At 44.1% G+C, this 26000-nt stretch overlaps 13 non-coding genes across 13 annotated transcripts; 4 read left to right on the top strand and 9 right to left on the bottom strand.

The window, feature by feature from the left end:
- Positions 1-297: 297 nt before the first annotated feature.
- Positions 298-369, bottom strand: TRNAA-UGC (transfer RNA alanine (anticodon UGC)). Its single transcript has one exon. It is a non-coding gene; the product is annotated as a tRNA-Ala (tRNA).
- Positions 370-1889: 1520 nt separating this feature from the next.
- Positions 1890-1961, bottom strand: TRNAA-UGC (transfer RNA alanine (anticodon UGC)). Its single transcript has one exon. It is a non-coding gene; the product is annotated as a tRNA-Ala (tRNA).
- Positions 1962-5696: 3735 nt separating this feature from the next.
- TRNAA-UGC (transfer RNA alanine (anticodon UGC)) lies at positions 5697-5768 on the top strand. The gene has a single exon. It is a non-coding gene; the product is annotated as a tRNA-Ala (tRNA).
- Positions 5769-6429: 661 nt separating this feature from the next.
- Positions 6430-6501, bottom strand: TRNAA-UGC (transfer RNA alanine (anticodon UGC)). The gene has a single exon. It is a non-coding gene; the product is annotated as a tRNA-Ala (tRNA).
- Positions 6502-7493: 992 nt separating this feature from the next.
- Positions 7494-7565, top strand: TRNAA-UGC (transfer RNA alanine (anticodon UGC)). The gene has a single exon. It is a non-coding gene; the product is annotated as a tRNA-Ala (tRNA).
- Positions 7566-8510: 945 nt separating this feature from the next.
- TRNAA-UGC (transfer RNA alanine (anticodon UGC)) lies at positions 8511-8582 on the bottom strand. The gene has a single exon. It is a non-coding gene; the product is annotated as a tRNA-Ala (tRNA).
- Positions 8583-9920: 1338 nt separating this feature from the next.
- Positions 9921-9992, top strand: TRNAA-CGC (transfer RNA alanine (anticodon CGC)). The gene has a single exon. It is a non-coding gene; the product is annotated as a tRNA-Ala (tRNA).
- Positions 9993-11058: 1066 nt separating this feature from the next.
- Positions 11059-11130, bottom strand: TRNAA-UGC (transfer RNA alanine (anticodon UGC)). The gene has a single exon. It is a non-coding gene; the product is annotated as a tRNA-Ala (tRNA).
- A 3944-nt stretch (positions 11131-15074) lies between these two features.
- TRNAA-UGC (transfer RNA alanine (anticodon UGC)) lies at positions 15075-15146 on the bottom strand. Its single transcript has one exon. It is a non-coding gene; the product is annotated as a tRNA-Ala (tRNA).
- Positions 15147-19407: 4261 nt separating this feature from the next.
- TRNAA-CGC (transfer RNA alanine (anticodon CGC)) lies at positions 19408-19479 on the bottom strand. The gene has a single exon. It is a non-coding gene; the product is annotated as a tRNA-Ala (tRNA).
- Positions 19480-21431: 1952 nt separating this feature from the next.
- On the bottom strand, positions 21432-21503 carry TRNAA-CGC (transfer RNA alanine (anticodon CGC)). The gene has a single exon. It is a non-coding gene; the product is annotated as a tRNA-Ala (tRNA).
- A 554-nt stretch (positions 21504-22057) lies between these two features.
- Positions 22058-22129, bottom strand: TRNAA-CGC (transfer RNA alanine (anticodon CGC)). The gene has a single exon. It is a non-coding gene; the product is annotated as a tRNA-Ala (tRNA).
- Positions 22130-24114: 1985 nt separating this feature from the next.
- TRNAA-UGC (transfer RNA alanine (anticodon UGC)) lies at positions 24115-24186 on the top strand. The gene has a single exon. It is a non-coding gene; the product is annotated as a tRNA-Ala (tRNA).
- The last annotated feature ends 1814 nt before the right edge of the window (positions 24187-26000 follow it).

Below are 26000 nucleotides of genomic sequence, written 5' to 3'. Positions count from 1 at the left end.
AAGTGACAGGTTATACCACAGTGTGCCAATTTGAGGTGCATATTTGGCCACTTTCTAGGCACATCTGATCAATGTGAGCCCTGGTCCATAAGGATACTTGTCCACTCTGTCCGTACAGATTTTGAACTCATTGCATGTTTCTGTGTATGAATAGACTGCTACCTACGATCCACTTTATGCATACATCTCTACCGTATATAGGGTGAAGGATATTTTGCTATCATCTTGTTTCATCCAGGTATTTCAAATTCCGCAAATTCATCTTTTTTAAGATAAATTATTATGTAAGACAAAACATGGAGATGCCGGGGATTGAACCCAGGGCCTCATACATGCAAAGCATGCGCTCTACCACTGAGCTACATCCCCTATTGGTATGGGTGGCACAGACCCCATTATTGTGTTGGTAATATGATGAGCAGGTATATGGTGTTTATAAATGTAAGTACATAATACAGTGTCCATACAATACCTCAATGTAGTGGATACATAATACCACCAAACTAATGCCATAATAAAGACAACATATATAATACCATAGACTATTCTAATAATACCACCAAACGTCTCATAAATAGCACTTTACTATACAGCAGTGGCAGCCTCTGTAGGACCTGTGATATACTGTGCAACTAACACTGTCATACTGTACAAATAAATAATGCCGCTATACAGTACACATAAATAACACTGTCATACTGTACAAATAAATAATGCCACTATACAGTACACATAAATAACACTGTCATACTGTACAAATAAATAATGCCACTATACAGTACACATAAATAACACTGTCATACTGTACAAATAAATAATGCCACCATACAGTACACATAAATAACACTGTCATACTGTACAAATAAGTAATGCCGCCATACAGTACACATAAATAACACTGTCATACTGTACAAATAAATAATGCCGCCATACAGTACACATAAATAACACTGTCATACTGTACAAATAAGTAATGCCGCCATACAGTACACATAAATAACACTGTCATACTGTACAAATAAATAATGCCGCCATACAGTACACATAAATAACACTGTCATACTGTACAAATAAATAATGCCGCCATACAGTACACATAAATAACACTGTCATACTGTACAAATAAATAATGCCGCCATACAGTACACATAAATAACACTGTCATACTGTACAAATAAATAATGCCACTATACAGTATACATAAATAACATTGTCATTCTGTACATATAAATAATGCCGCTATACAGTACACATATAACACTGTCATACTGTACATATAAATAATGCCGCTAAACAGTACACATAAATAACATTATAGCATGTGGGTGCTACAAGATGGGCTCTATACCATGTGGGGGTTGTCAGCCCAGTTAATGTTTGCCATTGGGCCAAACCGCGGCCTTAGTAATAGACCTAAAATGTACATAGAATTTTTTTCTGCCCTTTTGTATTTGTAGATCCTGGATCTGTATATGTAGATATATCTGAAGACGGATACTGAGTGTGACATCTATAAAATAATGCCGCCATTATAATAGAATAAAAAAGCTGAAAGTAACAGGAGGACATGTAACAAGTAAATCCAATATACAATGTCATGTGTCAGACATCTCTACACAAATCCTCCTGTCACTGAGATGCCGAGCCCTGGTCAACGAGTATCCGTGCCCAATATGTCTGTACAGGAGTTGATCTCATCCTTGTGTGTTTCTGTGTATGAGCAGACTGCCACCTACTGGCCACTTTACGCATATATCTCTAAAGTATATGGCGTGAAGGATGTTTTGATACTCGGTTTATCAGATAATACAGTTTCTTGGATCACATCCAGATATTTCTGCTTTCAGGGTGAGCAAAGTTAACTTTTTTAGTAATTATGTAAAAGTTAATGGAGATGCCGGGGATTGAACCCGGGGCCTCATCCATGCAAAGCATGCGCTCTACCACTGAGCTACATCCCCTTTACTAGCTCTGTGTAAATGCTCCTGTTTCTGAGACTATATACCACCTGTATGGCACTATTGTGTTGGTATTATAATGGGCAGGCATATGGCATTTACACTCAGTGGCCAAAAGTCACGGGCAGGCGGGTCCCTCTGCTGGTTGTGTTGGATATGACGCTCATACAGCGTGACGCGGTGCAGCCTATGTCACTCGTATCGCCAGGATATCTGAGCAGTCTGATGCAGACAGGTATCTCGTGATCATGGCAGCACGTTGCCAGTTAAGTGACTGAACGTGGGATTATAATCGGTGCAAGACCCATGGGGCATAGCATTTTCGAGATTACCCGGGAATTTGGCTTTCCGAGGTCAACAAAGTCTTGGGTGGACCTGCAATATCGCAGAGACGTTTGCAGCTGCGTATACCGGCGCACCAATTGACCACGAGTGTTCGGTGAACAGAGTCACGTCACCCCAGCAGAGTCTTACGGGGCTCTCAACGTGTACTGTGGGTCAAATCGCCGCCGATTTGGACCCCGTTTTCCACCAGAACTGTACGCCGAGAACTGCACCATATAGGATTCAACAGTTGACGCCCAACCCGTGTCCCTTTGCTGACGCCCCAATACAGAACTTGAAGACTGGCATGGACCCGCGACCATCGTCATTGGACCATGGAACAGTGGCGGCGTGTGGCATGGTCTGATGAACCACGGTTCCAGTTGTACAGAGCCGATGGGCGTGTGAGGGTGTGGTGTATGTCCCATGAAGCCATGGATCCTGCATGCCAACAGGAACGTGTCCAGGCGGGAGGAGGCTCTGTCATAGTCTGGGCCGTGTTCACATGGTCACAATTGGGCCCCATTATCTGGGTACAGGGATCAATGACCGGTGCTCGATACGTGCAACAAATAGCAGACCATCTGCACCCCTTTCTGGTGTTGGAGTTCCCTGGTGGGGATGCTATGTGCCAACAAGACAATGCAACATGTCATCGCTCGTTGGTGGCACGGGACTGGCTTAATGAACACACCAGTGACCTCACGACCCTGGATTGGCCTGCCTGCTTGCCCAACCTCAACCCCCTAGAGCATTTATGGGATGGTGTGGATATCAGTATCCGCTCCATGGACCCAGCGCCAACTGCACTGGACCAATTGTGGGCTGCAGTGCAGACTGTGCGGATCAATATCCCTCCTCTTCCAACACCTTGTGGAGTCCAGGCCTCGTTGTCTTGCTGCAGTTATCAGGGCTCGCGGAGGGGCGACCCGCTATTAACGGCGCATCCGGTACCGTCCCATGAATTTTGGTCACTGAGTGTATAAATGTTGTTACTCTTTGGCATCATTATATGTGCACTGCAATATTAAGAAGGAAATAGTTAATAATTCTGCCCTATAGATCAAATATAATTTAACCAAACGGCACCGACATAATACTAACATGCAGTGTCCACATAATAACTGAAAACAGTGGACACATAATACCACCAAAATACCAAAATAATGCCAGAATAAATAGTAATGGCAACTTAAATAACATTGTTATACTGTACAAATAAATAATGCCACCATAAAGTACACATAAATAACACTGTCATACTGTACAAATAAATAATGCCACCATACAGTACACATAAATAACACTGTCATACTGTACAAATAAATAATGCCACCATACAGTACACATAAATAACACTGTCATAACAACTCAATACAGTGGACACATAATACCACCAAAATACCAAAATAAAGCCAGAATAAATAGTACTGGCAACTTAAATAATAGCGTCATACTGTACAAATGATTAATGCCACCATACAGTACACATAAATAATACTGACACTTTAAACGGACTGAGATTTCCAATAATAAATCAAGTGAAATCCGCGCTTACCAGAGGTGTCCTTGGGAATGATCCTTTAATGAAACAACTTCCAAACAGTTCACAACGCATTTCGGGATAGGCACATCCCTTCATCAGGTGTATAGAAGGAAGAGAAAGTTATCACATACCCCTATATAAGGGATCTGTATAGAGTATAGAGTATAGATCCCTTATAGAGGGGTTTGTTATAACTTTATCTTCCTACTATACACCTGATGAAGGGATGTGCCTATCCCGAAACGCGTTGTGAACTGTTTGGCAGTTGTTTCATTAAAGGATCATTCCCAAGGACACCTCTGGTAAGTGCGCACTTGATTTATTACTGGAAATCTCAGTCCGTTTAAAGTTTGGCAGTCCTGCAAATACCTATTATAGGAGGTTTTCACTTTTTGGTTTCTATAGACTTTGAAGAGTGTTGCGATCCTTCACAACCTCTTAAAGTGAGCACATGCTTGTGGTTATGCCAAGTACATAAGGTGCCTGTGTCTTGTGTCTTATAACATAAATAATACTGTCATACTGTACAATTAAATCATGGCACCATACAGTACACATAAATAACACATAGTCATAATCCTACCCTACTAATATTATGGATGTTTGTTCCTCAATCACGCGTAAACAGCCGAACAGATTAGCCTGAAATTTGACACATACATTACTTGGGTCCAGGAGTGAAACATAGGCTACTTACTTTTTGCCTATACTCCAGGGCTACGTGACCGCGACCACAAAATTGCTGTTCCGCCGATACTGAAGGACCTGAAGTGACGTCATCCCAGGTTGTTGTACCGCCACCCGATTGGTTGCCGCTGCTGTGTGGTCGGAGCCATCGGCCCGGTTCGAGGATAAAGAACATGATGGTGCTCGCACTTTTCAGACCACCGAACACGCAGCCGTGCATCGAGACCGTCGCCACCACATGCTCGGTGACTCCACAGCCTTTCAGGGGTAAGAGCTGCAGCCCGGCACAGTCTGGCCCCGTTAAGCAGCTACCACCATACGCCGGCTGACGCTTCGCTGGGGCAGAACTGTGACACTATGCGGCATATCGCTGAAGCCCGGGGCCGCGGACAGTGGTATCGGGGGGCAGGCCGGGGTGACCCCAGGGGGGAGCCGGGGTCACCTGGACGAGAGGAACCGGGGTCGTTCAGGGGCACAGGGCCTGTGGAGAAGGGGGAGGCATGGTGGGGGCGCAGGAGGGGCGTCTGGGGGTGTGTGGCCTGGGTGGGTTCCGTGGGGGGGGGGGCGGCGGGGGTTCTGCATCAAGGGGAGTCCTTGGGGAGAGATATGTACGATGGTTGCTGCGGGAGGAAGGTCCGGGTGGGGGCCCACGGTAGGGGGTGTGAGGGGGGCTGTGAGAGTACGAGGTGGGGGCTGTGGTTGCCGCGGGAGAGGGGGCTGCGGAAAAAGAAAGCGGGGCCACCGCGGGAAAGGGGGTGCCACGGGAGTGGGGGCCGCTGGGGAGTTCCGCCGGTGAGCACACGGCGGATCACAACCAGCAGCAATTGCATTGATGGACGCGGCTCAATGCCAACGCCAACCCGCAGACGAAGTCGTGGGCACATGCTAGTGTACAAATAAATACAGTACACAAAAAATAATACTGTCAAGCTGTACAAATAAATAATAAAACCTTAGAGTACATGTAAATGATACTGTCATACTGTGCAAAATAATAATACCACTATATAGTGCGCTTGGATACTGTGGGGTCTCTTCTCTACTGTGGGGTTGCTGACTCCTGTAATACACCATTGTGCCAGGACTGAGGGGCACTATATGGGCAGTCAGGGCCGACAGCTGTTGCTTTTTTTTTAATATGTTCTCTCAGAATTGGGAGCTCAGGCACTGACCTCTATAGAGGGGATGTAGCTCAGTGGTAGAGCGCATGCTTTGCATGTATGAGGCCCCGGGTTCAATCCCCGGCATCTCCATGTTTTGTATTATACAATATAATATCATTAAAATAGATGAATTAGCTCAACTTCAAAGCAGAAATATCCGGATGTGATCCAAGAAACTGTATTATCTGATAAACCAAGTATCAAAATATCCTCCACACCACATACAGTATTCATAAAGATGTATACATAATGTGGCCAGTAGGTGGCAGTCTGATCATACACAGAAACATGCAGGTATCTCCATGTTATGTGGATCTGTGTATGTAGTTATAGATACAGTATATCAGAAGACGGATACTGAGTGTGACATCTATAAAATAATACCGCCAATATAATAGAATAAAAGAGCTGAAAGTTACAGGAGGAGATGTAACAAGCAAATCCAATATACAATGTCATGTGTCAGACATCTCTACACAAATCCTCCTGTCACTGTAGATCCGAGCCCTGGTCAACAAAGATCCGTGTCCAATACGTCCTTACAGAAGTTGATCTCATCCTTGCGTGTCTCTGTGTATGAGCAGACTGCCACCTACTGGACACTTTATGCATATATCTATAAAGTATATGGCGTGAAGGATATTTTGATACTTGTTTCATCAGATAATACTTTGTCTTGGATCACATCCAGATATTTCTGCTTTGAAGTTGAGCAAATTCATGTTTTTTAGTGATTATGTAACACAAAGCATGGAGATGCCGGGGATTGAACCCGAGGCCTCATACATGCAAAGCATGCGCTCTACCACTGAGCTATATCCCCTACACAAGCTCTGAGAAAATACTCTTTTTTTCTGAGACTACATACCACCTATATGGTATTATCACATTAGTATTATTATGGGCAGGTATATGCCATTTATAAATGTTGTTACTATTTGGCATCATTATGTGTGCACTGCAATATTAAGAAGGAAATAGTTAATAATTCCGACATATAAATAAAATATAATTTAGCCATACAGCGCCGACATAAAACTAACATGCGGTGTCCACATAATAACTGAAAACAGTGGACACATAATACCACCAAAATACCAAAATAATGCCAGAATAAATAGTAATACCAACTTAAATAATAGCGTCATACTGTACAAATGAATAATGCCACCATACAGTACACATAAATGACACTGTCATACTGTACAAATGAATAATGCCACCATACAGTACACATATATAACTGTCATACTGTACAAATAAATAATGCCACCATACAGTACACATATATAACTGTCATACTGTACAAATAAATAATGCCACCATACAGTACACATAAATGACACTGTCATACTGTACAAATAAATAATGCCACCATACAGTACACATAAATAACACTGTCATACTGTATAAATAAATAATGCCACCATACAGTACACATAAATAACACTGTCATACTGTATAAATAAATAATGCCACCATACAGTACACATAAATAACACTGTCATACTGTACAAATAAATAATGCCACCATACAGTACACATAAATAACACTGTCATACTGTATAAATAAATAATGCCACTATACAGTACACATAAATAGCACTGCCATACTGTACAAATGAATAATGCCACCATACAGTACACATAAATAACATTGTCATATTATACAAATAAATAATGAAACCATAGAGTACATATAATTGATACTGTCATACTGTACAAAATAATAATACCACCATATAGTGCACATGGATAATTTTTGCCACTGACAACCTATTATTATACTGTGGAGTCTCTCTTCTGCTTTGTACAGGGGATGTAGTTCAGTGGTAGAGCGCATGCTTTGCATGTATGAGGCCCCGGGTTCAATCCCCAACATCTCCATGTTTTGTCTTACATAATAATTTATCTTAAAAAAAGATGAATTTGCGGAATTTGTTGGCCAGTAGGTGGCAGTCCGCTCATACACAGAAACATCCAGGTATCTCCATGTTATGTGATAAACAACTACAAAAACATCAAAGATCCATAAAACTGACAAATGTGCAGGAATTCACAAGATGTCTGTCCGGACGTAACGCAAAGGACAGATTCAACCCTATCAAAATGTCATCCTGCGTTTATGAATCCCCAGTACAGTCAGTGATGGACACTAGGGGGCAGTACAGTCAGCACAATACACTGCCTGTGGAATAATGAACAGACATTTTTATTTATATAGGGCCCATCATATTCCTCCATATAACATTGACAGCCCTGCTGCCTCCACTTCTGCTTCAGCCCTCCAGGGAGCCCCGTCTGTCCCACATGATGTCAATGTTTTCTATTGGGCCCGGTCTTTGCTAGTTCTGTCCATGGTTACAGACCTAAAATGTAGACAGAATTTTTTTCTGCCCTTTTGTATTTGGAGATGCTGGATCGGTGTATGTAGATATAGATATATCTGAAGACGGATACTGAGTGTGACATCTATAAAATAATACCGCCAATATAATGGAATAAATTAATCGAAAGTTACAGGAGGAGACGTAACAAGGAAATCCAGTATAAAATATCACGTGTCAGACATCTTGCACCGAGCCCTGGTCTACAAGGATCTGGGCCCAATATGTCCATACAGAAGCTGATCTCATCCTTGTGTGTTTCTGTGTATGAGCAGACTGCCACCTACTGGACACTTTATGCCTATATCTCTACAATATAGTGTATGGTGTGAAGGATATTTTGATACTTGGTTTATCAGTTAATACAGTTTCTTGGATCACATCCGGATATTTCTGCTTTGAGCAAATTCATCTTATCTTAGTGATTATTATGTAAGACAAAACATGGAGATGCCGGGGATTGAACCCGGGGCCTCATACATGCAAAGCATGCGCTCTACCACTGAGCTACATCCCCTCACAAAGAGTAAGAAAACGCTCCTGTTTCTGAGACTACATACCACCTATATGGCAGTATTACATTGGTGTTATTATTATTATGGGCAGGTATATGGTATTTATATATGTTGGTACTATTCTGTCTACATTTCAGGTCTGTTATCAGGGGTTGTAACTAGCAAAGACCGGGCCCCATAGTAAACACTGACTGGGCCCCCACAGCACCTACGTGGTATCCTATTAATATTATAAAGATGAACATTTGTGAGTTTCTGTGTTTGGATGTTTGTTCCTCAATCACAGCCAAACGGCTGAATGGATTTTGTTGAAATTTCACACACACATACATATTGCCCAGGAAGAGGTAATAGGCTACTTTAAATGTGGGCCACTCACCCCAAATCGTCACCATGACCCTCTAAAGAACCCTCCGGCTCGGCTGTAGCAGCTGGCAGCGCTATTCTGTCCACACTCCTCCTATTGGTGCATGGCAGGCTGTGGGCGGCCTCTGGAGCTAGGGCTGCAGCACCATAGGTTGGGGGCTGCATGTGGGCGTGCCGATTGAGCAGGGACACAGTGAGGAAGATGGCGCCAGCCCACATGGTCCCAGCGCTGTAGCTATCCCAGACCACCTAAACACTCACATTGTAGACGGCTAAAGAAGAGGCTGCTGCACCCGACACACCACATAACAGGTCATTGCAGCGGGTTGGGGGAGGGGTGTCCCCGGGGAGGATGTCCCCAGGTCGGTGTGTCCCCAGGTCAGTGTCCCCAGGGATCAACCACATTCCCCCTGAACACGTCATCTGTCGGCGCAGCCATGTCCCCTCTCCACGCCGACACCCGGACGAGTCTCCGCGGCCGGCATCAGGTTGATCTGCCAGCTGGAAGCCTTGCGCTGGTTCCACGGCCTGTCAGTCTTTCGCTTCTATTGCAGCCTTGACTGTGTAGCCAGCAATAGAGGCGCCGGTATAATGCAGTGCATTGCATAAAAACGGCGTTTCAATTGCAGTCTACCTGCCATAGGCTGCAATTGAAGTGTTAGCGGCACAAGACCCCTGAGTTATGTTGTCGTAGTTCTAATTGATCAGTTGAAGGGTACGAGCTCGGGAAACATACAGACAGACAGCAGTGTATCATATCCAGAATGTTTGTTTTTAGTATTTATTTGTATGACAGTGTTATTTCGGTGTGCTGTATGTGGGCGCTGTATGGCTACACTTTATCTATATAGCGGTATTATTATTCTATATTTCCACTTTACTAATCACATAATGATATCCAGTAGTATGCACACAATAGGGCTACACGTAGTATATTGTCTCAGGAATTGGAGTATTTTTAGGGGTATCCTATAGGGGATGTAGCTCAGTGGTAGAGGGCATGCTTCGCATGTATGAGGCCCCGGGTTCAATCCCCGGCATCTCCATGTTTTGTCTTACATAACAATCACTAAAAACATGAATTTGTTCAACTTTAAGCAGAAATATCTGGATGTGATCCAAGAAACTGTAATATCTGATAAAGCAAGTATCAAAATATCCTTCACTGTCATGTGCAGTATTCATAAAGACGTATACATAATGTGGCCAGTAGGTGGCAGTCCGCTCATACACAGAAACATCCAGGTATCTCCATGTTATGTGATAAACAACTACAAAATCATCAAAGATCCATAAAACTGATAAATGTGCAGGAATCCACAAGATGTCTGTCTGGACGTAACGCAAAGGACGGATTCAACCCTATCAAAATGTCATCCTGCATTTACGAATCCCCAGTACAGTCAGTGATGGACACTAGGGGGCAGTATAGTCAGCACAATACACTGACTGTGTTATAATGAACAGACATTTTTATTTATATAGCGCCCATCATATTCCTCCATATAACATTGACAGCCCTGCTGCCTCCACTTCTGCTTCAGCCCTCCAGGGGACCCCGTCTGTCCCACATGATGTCATCGCTGATGGTATTCAGTGAGGGGAAGGCGACTGTGGAATCTGTTATAAATTTTGGCTGTTATGGGCGTGAGTAATCCATCAGGTAGTGAATTTTTTTCTGCCCTTTTGTATTTGGAGATGCTGGATCTGTGTATGTAGATATAAATATATCTGAAGACGGATACTGAGTGTGACATCTATAAAATAATACCGCCAATATAATAGAATAAAAGAGCCGAAAGTTACAGGAGGAGAAGTAACAAGGGAATCCAGTATAAAATATCACGTGTCAGACATCTTGCACCGAGCCCTGGTCTACAAGAATCTGTGCCCAATATGTCCATACAGAAGCTGATCTCATCCTTGTGTGTTTCTGTGTATGAGCAGACTGCCACCTACTGGACACTTTATGCTGATATCTCTACAATATAGTGTATGGTGGGAAGGATATTTTGATACTTGTTTTATCAGATATTACAGTTTCTTGGATCACATCCAGATATTTCTGCATTGAGCAAATTCATCTTTTTTTTAATTATGTAAGACAAAGCATGGAGATGCCAGGGATTGAACCCGGGGCCTCATACATGCAAAGCATGCGCTCTACCACTGAGCTACATCCCCTTGTAAATAGTGAGAAAATCACCCTGTTTCTGAGATTACATACCACCTATATGGCAGTATTACATTGGTATTATTATTATTATGGGCAGGTATATGGCACTTATATATGTTGGTACTATTTGGCATCATTATGTGTGCACTGCAATATTAAGAAGGAAATATATAATAATTCTGCCATATAGATCAAATATAATTTGTCCATACAGCACCAACATAATACTAGTGGCCCCTCCACACAGTATAATGCCCCATAGTGGCCCCTGCACACAGTATTATGCCCCTTAGTGGCCCCTGCACACAGTATTATGCCCCATAGTGGCCCCTGCACACAGTATTATCCTCCATAGTGGCCCCTGCACACAGTATTATGTCCCATAGTGGTCCTTGCACACAGTATTATGTCCCATAGTGACCCGTGCACAGAGTATTATACCCCATAGTGGTCCTTGCACACAGTATTATGTCCCATAGTGGCCCCTGCACACAGTATTATGTCCCATAGTGACTCCTGCACACAGTATTATGCCCCATAGTGGCCCTTCCACACAGTATTATGTCCCATAGTGGCCCCTGCACACAGTATTATGCCCCATAGTGGCCCCTGCACAGAGTATTATACCCCATAGTGGCCCCTGCACACAGTATTATGCCCCATAGTGGCCCCTGCACACAGTATTATCCCCCATAGTGGCCTCTGCACACAGTATTATACCCCATAGTGGCCCCTGCACACAGTATTATGTCCCATAGTGGCCCCTGCACACAGTATTATGTCCCATAGTGACTCCTGCACACAGTATTATCCCCCATAGTGACTCCTGCACACAGTATTATGTCCCATAGTGGTCCCTGCACACAGTATTATACCCCATAGTGGCCCCTGCACACATTATTATACCCCATAGTGGCCCCTGCACACAGTATTATACCCCATAGTGGCCCCTGCACACATTATTATACCCCATAGTGGCCCCTGCACACAGTATTATCCCCCATAGTGGCCCCTGCACACAGTATTATGTCCCATAGTGACTCCTGCACACAGTATTATTCCCCATAGTGGCCCCTGCACACAGTATTATCCCCCATAGTGGCCTCTGTACACAGTATTATCTCCCATAGTGGCCCCTGCACACAGTATTATTCCCCATAGTGGCCCCTGCACACAGTATTATTCCCCATAGTGTCCCCTGCACACAGTATTATGTCCCATAGTGGCCCCTGCACACAGTATTATCCCCCATAGTGGTCCCTACACACAGTATTATACCCCATAGTGGCCCCTGCACACAGTATTATGCCCCATAGTGGCCCCTGCACACAGTATTATGTCCCATAGTGGCCCCTGCACACAGTATTATCCCCCATAGTGGCCCCTGCACACAGTATTCTGCCCCATAGTGGCCCCTGCACACAGTATTATGCCCCATAGTGGCCCCTGCACACAGTATTATCCCCCATAGTGGCCCCTGCACACAGTATTATTCCCCATAGTGGCCCCTGCACACAGTATTATTCCCCATAGTGGCCCTTCCACACAGTATAGTATCCCAATGAATTTTTGCCACTCAGGAGCTATTATGGGGTATCTTTTTTGGGGTTCCCTGCACTACAGTTCCATTGTGTCAGGACTGAGGGGCAATATATGGGCAGTCAGGGCCGGTGTCAGTACCCCTGATTGTGGCTACTCCTGGTTGCTTTTTTATTTAATTTTTTTTTTTTTTTTTTTTTTTTGCAATATGGTCTCAGAACTGGGGGAATTTTCATTACACCTATACAGGGGATATAGCTCGGTGGTAGAATGCATGCTTTGCATGTATGAGGCCCTGGGTTCAATCCTCAGCATCGTGTTTTGCAATAAACAACTACGGTACATAAACATTTTTAAAAACTGATAAATGTGCAGGATTTCAGGAAACATCTGCCATATGTAAAGGCTGAATATTACATGTTCATCATTTCAGTCTCCCATGTACATTGCAAACAATTACGCCAACTTCAATGTCTGTCTGGATGTAACACACAGGATGAACAATATCAAAATGTCACTGTGGAGCCGAGCCCTGGTCTACAAGGATCTGAGTGCAATATGTCCTTACAGGAGTTCAGCTCATTCTTGCATGTTTCTGTGTATAAGCAGACTGCCACCTACTGGCTACTTTATGAATATATCTCTACTGTATATGATGATGGGGATAATGTTCGTCCTTAAAGGGGTTGTCCCATCACAAGGATCCTATCTTACTTTATTCAATTCTTTGTGGCCACAGCCCTGACTTAGCTGCTCATGAGTCAAGTGATGTATCTGCTGCTCTCAGGGGGGAGGGAGGAGGGGCTAAGTGCAGGGAGCGAGCCTATGTTTCTAGCTATTCCTGTGTCTACACCACATGACCTAGGTCCTGCTAGCAGATAGGGGAGAGGAGCTGCTTTCATTTCTTCTGTTCTCCCAGTTATCAGGCTAGCTAACTCATTTGTGTTCATGATGGCAGAGACAGGCAGTCTCTGTATGTAACATAGAATGGAGTTGCTGCTGCCTGTACTTCATAGTCCAATATGGGTGGGCGGAGCTACACGGGAATTTGGGGAGGAGCTAAACGGCAGGTTGCATGTGAAACCCCGCCCACCAAATGATGCAAGAAAACAGGAAGAAAGAAGATTTTACAGCAGTAAAGACTGGTGAGTATGTGAGGTGGGAATACCCCTTTAAGGAGAAACCACCTATTAGGTGTGTGGAGACTTGTACAGCCATAGTTGCTCCACTGCAAGGGAACATGGGAGGAATATGCAAATCTGTCTCCCAAGATGTAAATATGGAGACAGTGCCTCTGTTATGCTGCCCTCTATAGGAAGCACCCTGAACATCATGCCTGACTTGAGAAGCCTTTACTGCATAATGTGGGGTTTTTACCAAGTCAATTTCTCAGCTACCTCATCTTGGTAAAAACCCGACATTATGCAGTAAAGGCTTCTCTGGGAAAGTCAGGCATGATGTTCAGGGTGCTTCCTATAGAGGGCAGCATAACAGAGGTACTGTCTCCCTATTTACATCTTGGGAGACAGATTTGCCTAAAGCCGCTTTTTGGAGAAGAATCTGAGGCGGCCTCTGGGTCAAATTCCAGTCCAAAAAACCCCGTGTGAACCTGGTCTAAAGCCTCCCACACAAAAAACGGCATGGATGTAGTTTTTACTGACTTATACATGAAAAATGAATTGACAGGGCTGCAAATGCAGACACATATAGGACAGGTATAGGACACATATAGGACAGGTATAGGACACATATAGGACAGGTATAGGACACATATAGCATCTGATCCATAATTTGCAGCTCATCAATTTTGGCCCAGACACACGTCCGCAAAAACAACGGCCGTGTGTATGAGCTCATTAAAATATAATAGTCCACAATGTTATCCACAATTGTGGATAAAAAGTCTGGTCATACAGCTTAGTAACTCCATGGGGATCATAGTAATAGCAGTTAACCCCATCATGTCCCTCACATTAACCCCTGTGTGATTTACATAAGAGTTACTGATACATGAGACATATGGAGGTAATAATTAAGTATCTTCATCATTGAGGTCCTTTATTAGTACCCTCATATGTCTCACATATTAACCCTTATATGGGGCACACAGGGGTTAATGTGAGGGACATGATGGGCTTAACTGCTATTAATGTGAGGCACATGGATTTACTGAAACTAAATTAATAACCCCAAATGCCTGACATTAATGGGCATGGGAACCCCAGCAGGTACCTGGTGTTTTCTTTTTTTACTTTGCTTGGATTTTCCTCTGCTCTCTCTCCTTGGTGTGCACAGAGCAGCATCCTAAGAGAACTGAAGGGACGCTCCGCTGCTGCAGCTCCTGTCTGCCGTGGCAGTGAGGTATGCCACACGCATGCCAGGGGTTTTCGACCCTCTGATCTGTTTTAAATGATAGAAATGCCGGGGATTGAACCCGGGGCCTCATACATGCAAAGCATGTGCTCTACCACTGAGCTACATCCCCTATTGTAATTTTCAAAGAATGCTCCAATTCCTGAGCAAAAATAGTTTTGGACAGGGTTCGCAGACTCTGAAAATTTCGGACTAAAGGCAAAATTAATATAAATATTTTTTTTAAGCCTAAAGTCCTTGATCTGCTATGTGAATGGGTAAAAGACAGTAGTAGAGCTCCCACCATAGCCGCCCCATGTGTCCCCATCCTTAGGGGGCCTGGTTTTCCCTCTGCTCTGTTTTTTTAAAGAGGCTGTTACCCGCTGGATTACTTAAAGAGGACCTTTCACCATTTTGCACACAGACAGTTCTATATACTGCCGGAAAGCTGACCGTGCACTGAGTTCAGCCCAGATCTGGGCCCGGTGTGAAGAACTTACGGCCCGGTACCGTAGCTCTTCTATGGTCAGAAGGGCGTTTCTGACCATTAGCCAGGAACGTCCTTCTGCCTCGCGGCGCCTATCGCGCTGTGCTGTAAGAGCCGGGAGGAACGCTCCCTCCCTCTTCTCGCAGTACTCGTCCATAGACGAGCATTATCAGGGAGGGAGGGTGGAGTTCCTCCCGGCTCTCACAGCACAGCGCGATTGGCTGTGCTGTGAAGATGGATGTCTCTGGTTAACTGTCAGAAACGCCCTTCTGACCATAGAAGAGCTACGGTACCGGGATCTCTCCCCTGTCTCTTTTAACTGCTCTCTCTGGAACGCCCGCTCAGTGTGTAACAAACTAGAATACATTAATGACTTATTCCTTAGTAAATCCCTCGGCCTGCTCGCCTTTACTGAAACCTGGATCCAGCAGGCAGATGCGGCCTCCCCTGCTGCTCTGTGTCATGGTGGCCTACAATTCGCACACACCTCTAGGCCTGATAATAGGCAGGGTGGTGGGGTAGGATTACTGCTGTCACCGCAGTGCATTTTTCAGTCCATTCCCCCGGTCCCCTCACTCACATTCTCCTCATTTGAAGTCCATGCTATCAGACTTTTCCGGCCACTCTCCTTACGTGTAGCTGTGATCTACCGCCCACCTGGCTCACCCTACCAATTTTTGGACCACTTTGCTTCTTGGCTTCCCCACTTTTTATCCAGTGACATTCCTACCCTCATCATGGGTGACTTTAACATCCCTATTGCCCCCCCTCACTCCTCAGCTGCCTCACAGTTTCTCTCACTAACCTCTTCTCTTGGTCTCTCACAATGTTCTTCTTCCGCCACACATATAGACGGTAACACGATTGATCTAGTCTTCCATCGACTCCTCACAGTCTCTAAATTTTCTAACTCTTCTCTGCCGCTTTCTGACCACAATCTTCTATCTCTCACCATCAGTGCTCTCTCCCCTTCACAAGACGCCCCTACCAATCACACATATAGGAACTTGCGTGCTATTGACACCCAGCACCTCTCAGATACTCTACAGTCCTCCCTGTCCCCCATCTCTTCAATCTCCTGTCCCAATCTGGCCACCAGTCACTATAATGAAACCCTCAAAAATGCATTGGATGAGGTTGCTCCCCCCTCCACTCGTAAAGTCCCACATAGGAGGCAGCAGCCCTGGCACACGCCACAGACACGATTTCTTCAGCGCTGCTCTAGGTGTGCCGAACGTCTCTGGAGAAAATCACGCTCACCTGCAGATTTCCTCCACTTCAAGTTTATGCTTAAAACATATAGCTCTGCCCTTTACCTCGCCAAACAAGACTATTTCACCACCCTCATCTCTTCTCTCTCCAGCAACCCTAAAAGGCTTTTTGAAACCTTTCACTCCTTACTCACACCCAAGGTGCAGATGCCATTCACAGACCTTAGTGCTGATGACCTGGCCATGTATTTCCATGATAAAATTGATAAGATCCGTCAGGAAATTACTGCCCAAGCCCCAGGTGGCATTGACTCCCACACCTACGATAGTACTGATCCCCTCACCAGCCGCACTTTAGACTGTCCATTCTCATCTTTTGAACCTGTCACAGAAGAGGAAGTCTCCCAGCTACTTTCTTCATCTCGCCCCACAACCTGCAGTAGTGACCCCTTCCCCTCACACCTTCTTCAATCTCTGTCCCCTGCTGTCACTACTTACCTTACTAAAATATTTAACCTCTCTCTCTCTTCTGGAATCTTCCCATCCTCCTTCAAGCATGCTGTTATAATCCTGCTACTGAAAAAACCCTCCCTGGACCCATCCTGTGCTGCTAACTATCGACCCGTCTCTAACCTCCCCTTCATCTCTAAACTTTTGGAACGCCTGGTTTATTCTCGGTTAATCCGTTATCTCTCTGCTAACTCTCTGCTTGACCCCTTACAATCTGGTTTCCGCGCTCTGCACTCTACTGAAACAGCTCTCACAAAAGTCTCTAATGATCTACTAAAGGCTAAATCCAATGGTGACTTCTCTCTTCTTATTCTACTGGATCTCTCTGCAGCCTTTGACACTGTTGACCATCATCTCCTCCTCACTATGCTCCGCTCAGTCGGCCTCAATGACACTGCGCTCTCCTGGTTCTCCTCTTATCTCTCAGACCGCACTTTCAGTGTATCATTTGCGGGCTCTGTTTCTTCCCCTCTTTCCCTTGCTGTTGGGGTTCCTCAGGGCTCGGTCCTAGGCCCCCTGCTCTTTTCTCTCTACACAGCCCCCATTGGACAAACCATCGCCAGATTTGGCTTCAGGTACCATCTTTATGCTGATGACACCCAATTATACACATCTTCCCGTGACATCACCCCTGCACTCATACAGAACACCAGTGACTGTCTCTCTGCTGTCTCTAATATCATGTCCTCGCTCTATCTGAAACTAAATCTCTCCAAGACTGAACTACTACTGTTTCCACCATCTAATAGATCTGTCCCTGATATATCCATTGCAGTCTCAGGCCTTACTATAACTCCTAGGCAGCAGGCCCGCTGCCTTGGGGTCATATTTGACGCAGACCTTTCCTTCACCCCTCATATTGAATCACTCGCACGTTCATGTCACCTCCACCTCAAAAACATCTCCAGAATATGTCCTTTCCTTACCAGAGATACACTAAAGACACTTATTGTCTCTCTGATTCATTCTCGCCTTGACTACTGTAACTCCTTACTAATCGGTCTTCCCCTCACTAAACTCTCCCCTCTACAATCTATTCTGAATGCAGCGGCCAGGCTCATCTATCAGGCTAGACGCTACAGCGATGCCTCCGGTCTGTGCCGGTCACTACATTGGCTGCCTATTCATTATAGAATAAAATATAAAGTTATCACTCTCATCCACAAGGCTCTCCATAATGCCGCACCTCCATACATTTCCTCCCTCATCTCTGTCTACCGCCCAACCCGTGCTCTCCGCTCACTCAATGACCTGACACTTACATCCTCTATTATCAGAACCTCCCACGCTCGTATACAAGACTTCTCCCGAGCTGCACCACTTCTCTGGAATGCTCTACCCCGGACAATCAGATTAACTCCCAACTTCTACAGTTTCAAACGCAAACTAAAGACGCATCTTTTCAGACAGGCCGATCACAATTCCTAATGCACAAAATTGTCTGAACACTGTATAAGCAATGCCGCCCCTGCTACCTCTTGTGTCACCCCCTCTACCTCATAGATTGTAAGCTCTTTTGAGCAGGGCCCTCAGTCCCATTGTGTGAAATGACGTTCTTTGTTATGTATGTCTGTATCTGAACCCTATAAATTGTACAGCGCTGCGGAATATGTTGGCACTATATAAATAAAATGTATTATTATATTATTAATGGGGGCAGAGATGGAGGGGACATGAATATGGGGGCAGAGATGGAGGGGACATGAATATGGGGACAGAGATGGAGGGCATGAATCTGGGGGTAGAGATGGGGGACATGAAACAGGACAGAGATGGAGGGGGGGACATGAATCTGGGGGCAGAGATTGGGTGGGAGACATGAAACTGGGGGCAGATGAAGGGTGTATATGAATCTGGGAGAGAGATAGAGGGGGGACATATAATGTACGGGTGACTGTAGGAGGATTATACTGTGTGCGGGGCAGACACTTAAGCTGTATGGGGCCCCAAAATTCCTGATGGCGGCCCTGGATGTAGGGGCGGTAAATGGGGCATTATACCGTATAGCTGAAGACAGATCCTTAGTGTGAAATCTATAAAATAATGCTGTCAATATATGCTTATAGTTCCATATGATGGGACCTTGTTATTTTTACAAAACCCATTTGTTTTAGGAACACATACAGACACCTAAGGTTTGAAATTAGTTTTTTTTTCCTTGTATTTGGATAAACTTGTACAAAACATGGAGATGCCGCGGATTGAACCCGGGGCCTCATACATGCGAAGCATGCGCTCTACCACTGAGCTACATCCCCTATGGGAAACCTCTACAAATACTCCAATTCCTGAGACAATATACTACGTGTAGCCCTATTGTGTTGATACTACTGGATATCATTATGTGATTAGTAAAGTGGAAATATATAATAATAATACCGCTATATAGATATAATGTAGCCATACAGCGCCCACATACAGTACACCGAAATAACACTGTCCTACAAATAAATACTAAAAACATAGAGTGCATATAAATGATACTGTCACACTGTGCAAAACAATAATACCACCATATAGTGCACACGGATAATACTCCCATACTATACACATTAGTAGTGCTACCACGCAGTACACGTAAAAAAAACACTTCCATGTCATTTTTTCAGGGACTATAATATTGATGTTCTGTCCTAAGAAAAGGTCATCAATATACCATGTTGTGGGGTCTGGGACCCTTTTAAAGGTCCTTATAAGGATCTTGAGACCATTTGTAACCCCCTATATGTTCTATGTGCACTATACCCCGTAGGTGCTGTGGGGGCCCAGTCAGTGTTTACTATGGGGCCCGGTCTTTGCTAGTTAGAACCCCTGATAACAGACCTGAAATGTAGACAGAATAGTACCAGCATATATAAGTGCCATATACCTGCCCATAATAATAATAATACCAATGTAATACTGCCATATAGGTGGTCTGTAATCTCAGAAACACAAGTGTATTCTCAGGGAGGGGAAGAAGCTCAGTGGTAGAGCGCATGCTTTGCATGTATGAGGCCCCGGGTTCAATCCCCAGCATCTCCATGTTTTGTCTTACATAATAATCACTAAAAAAAAGATGAATTTGCTCAAAGCAGAAATATCCGGATGTGATCCAAGAAACTGTATTATGTGATAAACCAAGTATCAACATATCCTTCACACTATACACTATGTTGTAGAGATATATGCATAAAGTGTCCAGTAGGTGGCAGTCTGCTCATACACAGAATTATTTTATAGATGTCACACTCAGTATCCGTCTTCAGATATATCTACATACACAGATCCAGCATCACCAAATACAAAAGGGCAGAAAAAAATTCTGTCTACATTTTAGGTCTGCATGGACAGAACTAGCAAAGACTGGGCCCAACAGAAAACATTGACCCCCGTATGGTGTAATGTTCCCTTTAAAGGCCCCCCACATAGTATAAAGCCACATTTACTGTCCCACACACATTATAACATCCTAGTTACTGCCCACACCTTATATTGCCTTTTTACTGGACCGTATACAGTTTTCTGCCTCCTTTACTGACCCCCCATATAGTATATGCCCCATTTACAGGCTCCCATGAAGTAAGGGCCCCCCACAGTGACTTTAGGCTACTACCTGATGGATTACTCCAGCCCATAACAGCCAAAATTTATAACAGATTCCACAGTCGTCTTCCCCTCAGTGAATACCATCAGCGATTACATCATGTGGGACAGACGGGGCCCCCTGGAGGGCTGAAGCAGAAGTGGAGGCAGCAGGGCTGTCAATGTTATATGGAGGAATATGATGGGCCCTATATAAATAAAAATGTTTGTTCATTATACCACAGGCAATGTATTGTGCTGACTATACTGCCCCCTAGTGTCCAGCACTGACTGTACTGGGGATTCGTAAATGCAGGATGACATTTTGATAGTTGAATCCGTCCTTTGTGTTACGTCCAGACAGACATCTTGTGAATTCCGGCACATTTATCAGTTTTATGGATCTTTGATGTTTTTGTAGTTGTTTATCACATAACAAGGAGATACCTGAATGTTTCTGTGTATGAGCGGACTGCCACCTACTGGCCACATTATGTATACGTCTTTAGGAATACTGCACATGACAGTGAAGGATATTTTGATACTTGGTTTATCAGATACTACAGCTTCTTGGATCACATCCAGATATTTCTGCTTAAAGTTGAACAAATTCATGTTTTCAGTGATTGTTATGTAAGACAAAACATGGAGATGCCGGGGATTGAACCCGGGGCCTCATACATGCGAAGCATGCGCTCTACCACTGAGCTACATCCCCTATAGGAAACCTCTATAAATCCTCCAATTGCTGAGACAATATACTACGTGTAGCCCTATTGTGTTAATACAACTGGATATCATTATGTGATTAGTAAAGTGGAAATATATAATAATAATACCGCTATATAGATATAATGTCGCCATACAGCGCCCACATACAGCACACCTAAATAACACTGTCCTACAAATAAATACTAAAAACATAGAGTGCATATAAATGATACTGTCACACTGTGCAAAACAATAATACCACCATATAGTGCACACGGATAATACTCCCATACTATACACATTAGTAGTGCTCCCACGCAGTACACGTAAAAAAACCACTTTTGTGTTTCAACAAGTTGAAGTGCGTACATGGATGTTTTTGTGTTTGAGTTGACTGCCCCCTACTGTCCACCATGCGCTTATGTTTCCACATTATATGATGGTGAACGATACAATCTTTTATTTTTAAGCTTATTTTTTGACAAAATCCAGTTGTTTGAGGATCATCCCGACACCCGAGCTCTGAAATTTGTCATCTTTATTGTAAACTTGTACAAAACATGGAGATGCCGGGGATTGAACCCGGGGCCTCATACATGCGAAGCATGCGCTCTACCACTGAGCTACATCCCCTATAGGAAACCTCTGTAAATCCTCCAATTGCTGAGACAATATACTACGTGTAGCCCTATTGTGCTGATACTACTGGATATCATTATGTGATTAGTAAAGTGGAAATATATAATAATAATACCGCTATATAGATATAATGTAGCCATACAGCGCCCACATACAGTACACCGAAATAACACTGTCCTACAAATAAATACTACAAACATAGAGTGCATATAAATGATACTGTCACACTGTGCAAAACAATAATACCACCATATAGTGCGCACGGATAATACTCCCATACTATACACATTAGTAGTGCTACTACGCAGTACACGTAAAAAAACACTTTCATGTCATTTTTTCAGGGACTATAATATTGATGTTCTGTCCTAATAAAAGGTCATGGATATACAATGTTGTGGGGTCTGAGACCCTTTTAAAGGTCCTTATAAGTATCTTGAGACCCTTTGTAACCCCCTATATGTTCTATATGCAGTATACCCCGTAGGTGCTGTGGGGGCCCAGTCAGTGTTTACTATGGGGCCTGGTCTTTGCTAGTTAGAACCCCTGATAACAGACCTGAAATACAGACAGAATAGTACCAGCATATATAAGTGCCATATACCTGCCCATAATAATAATAATACCAATGTAATACTGCCATATACACTCACCGGCCACTTTATTAGGTACACCATGCTAGTAACGGGTTGGACCCCCTTTTGCCTTCAGAACTGCCTCAATTCTTCGTGGCATAGATACAACAAGGTGCTGGAAGCATTCCTCAGAGATTTTGGTCCATATTGACATGATGGCATCACACAGTTGCCGCAGATTTGTCGGCTGCACATCCATGATGCGAATCTCCCGTTCCACCACATCCCAAAGATGCTCCTCTATTGGATTGAGATCTGGTGACTGTGGAGGCCATTGGAGTACAGTGAACTCATTGTCATGTTCAAGAAACCAGTCTGAGATGATTCCAGCTTTATGACATGGCATTGCATTATCCTGCTGAAAGTAGCCATCAGATGTTGGGGACATTGTGGTCATAAAGGGATGGACATGGTCAGCAACAATACTCAGGTAGGCTTTGGCGTTGCAACGATGCTCAATTGGTACCAAGGGGCCCAAAGAGTGCCAAGAAGATATTCCCCACACCATGACACCACCACCACCAGCCTGAACCGTTACCGATACAAGGCAGGATGGATCCATGCTTTCATGTTGTTGACGCCAAATTCTGACCCTACCATCCGAATGTCGCAGCAGAAATCGAGACTCATCAGACCAGGCAACGTTTTTCCAATCTTCAATTGTCCAATTTCGATGAGCTTGTGCAAATTGTAGCCTCAGTTTCCTGTTCTTAGCTGAAAGGAGTGGCACCCGGTGTGGTCTTCTGCTGCTGTAGCCCATCTGTAGCCTCAAAGTTCGAGATGCGTTCAGAGATGCTCTTCTGGCTACCTTGGTTGTAACGGGTGGCTATTTGAGTCACTGTTGCCTTTCTATCAGCTCGAACCAGTCTGGCCATTCTTCTCTGACCTCTGCCATCAACAACGCATTTCCGCCCACAGAACTGCCGCTCACTGGATGTTTTTTCTTTTTCGGACCATTCTCTGTAAACCCTAGAGATGGTTGTGCGTGAAAATCCCAGTAGATCAGCAGTTTCTGAAATACTCAGACCAGCCCTTCTGGCACCAACAACCATGCCACGTTCAAAGGCACTCAAATCACCTTTCTTCCCCATACTGATGCTCGGTTTGAACTGCAAGAGATTGTCTTGACCATGTCTACATGCCTAAATGCACTGAGTTGCCGCCATGTGATTGGCTGATTAAAAATTAAGTGTTAACGAGCAGTTGGACAGGTGTACCTAATAAAGTGACCGGTGAGTGTATAAATGCCATATACCTGCCCATAATAATAATAATACCAATGTAATACTGCCATATAGGTGGTATGTAGTCTCAGAAACATGAGCATTTTCACACTGTGTATGAGGGGATGTAGCTCAGTGGTAGAGCGCATGCTTTGCATGTATGAGGCCCCGGATTCAATCCCCGGCATCTCCATGTTTTGTCTTACATAATAATCACTAAAAAGAGATAGGAGTGCACCATCTTCCCTATATTTAATGCGGCCCTGTATTCCCTGCTCATATAATACCGCCAGACAGTTCACCTATACCACCTTATCATATCCAGGGGCCCCTCACAGATGTTTTGAGAGAGTTGGAGAATAACAGAGGGGCCTTGAGCCTCCTTGTGCACTTAGGCCCATGTATATCTGCCCTCCCCGCAGCCCCTGGAGCTCTGATCTCCTCATTACACAATATACACATTTACATATATATGCCATATATTGGAGCATTTGTTGGTGCGGTCGTGTATTTGGTGTAACTACTACCTCTGTCTTACTTATCATTATAGGCTCCTAGATCACAAAATATTATTATATACAATAAAAAAAGAAAAACAATTTACACAATCTTTTTTTTTTTTTTTTTTTTTTTTTATTTACATTTTTTTTTTTTAGGAAGAATTTGCCATGGAATAAAGTATATGGCACCATCCGGGTCTGGAGCTGCCGTGTCCTGTAACGGATTGTAGTTCAGGCTGTTCTTTTTCCAGGCTTGGATATTCTTTCTGGATAGAAAAAGATAAAATGTTATTATTTCTATGTTACATGTCACATACATCTGATAGGGCGGAGGGAAAAGATGAAATATAGATGGCTTACCGTCCATAATTTTGGGATGTCTCTGTTCATAGCCCTTCATGGTGAGTTCACAACCAGGGCTGAATACAAGGCAGGATCCTCCCCTGAGGTTATTGTTGGTGCTTCATTGGACGAAGTGCTCACGGCACACGGGGCACAGAGAGTTGGAGTGCAGCCAGATCGAGATGCAACCCTGATGAAAGTTATGAGTACAGGGAAGCTCTGTGACTCGCTCTCCAATCTCATATTCAGTCATGCAGATTACACATGACTGGGCCTCCTCCTGAGATATTACCTCTCTAGTGGGTAAGTTCTGAATCTGCAGAGCTCTCTTGCTGAATCGAGGATACTCTCTTTCCAGCAAAAGAAGATATTGTGCATTTGGTGCAAGTGGTTGAGTTTCCGTCATCCCACCTATGCACAGCAGCCGAAGGAAGCTACTGAATACACGAGTTATAGGGTGGTGGTATACAGGAGATCTGCTTGGAATTGGAACCTCAGGGGGTCTGCGGCTGGGAGGAACCGGATTTGGCCGTTGAAATTCAGTGGTGTCAGCTGTGGATCCACTTGCTGGACGGCTGCTATCACTGCTACTCTCTCCTATTATTCTGGAGGGCTCTGCAGGGGCGGGTCTTAATGGAGAGCGGCTTCTTTCCCTGCTCTCTTCTAGTCCTCTGTGCTGTGGAGGAGCTCTGTCGCGTCTCCCTGTCCTCGCAGTGATAGGATTCCTGCTTCTTTGATGTCCAGTAGAAGGTTCTCCACGATGTCCTAGGGATGACCTCAGTCTATGGACAATTGCTGCCTGACCTGTAAATATATAAAGGTAACACATTTAGCCCATAGGAATGGATCCTGTTATTGCTAAGGGTTTTGAGGAGAAGAGACCCCAGTATAGTTAAGTTCAACAGTAACCTGAATAAAGATATATATCATTCACTGGATGAAGGGACGCCATCAACTAATATTGGACAAACTGGGCCCCATAATCACAAAACAATAAGTCGTCTGAATTTTTTTTTTTATTCCCAATAAATAAATAAAAGAACTCCCAGCAATGTTAAATCCCCAATGCTAAGGGCTAGTTCACACGTAAAAACCGCCTGGCTTATTTTGGTCCCGAAAAAAAACGCTTGCTAATTAGGAAGCGTTGTTTTTTACCTTGAGGCGT

The sequence above is a fragment of the Leptodactylus fuscus genome, chromosome 3 (genome assembly GCF_031893055.1).
Source record: "Leptodactylus fuscus isolate aLepFus1 chromosome 3, aLepFus1.hap2, whole genome shotgun sequence".
Taxonomy (NCBI): domain Eukaryota; kingdom Metazoa; phylum Chordata; class Amphibia; order Anura; family Leptodactylidae; genus Leptodactylus; species Leptodactylus fuscus.
Note: the sequence above shows the minus strand (reverse complement) of the source record. Positions and strands in the feature narration are given on the sequence as shown.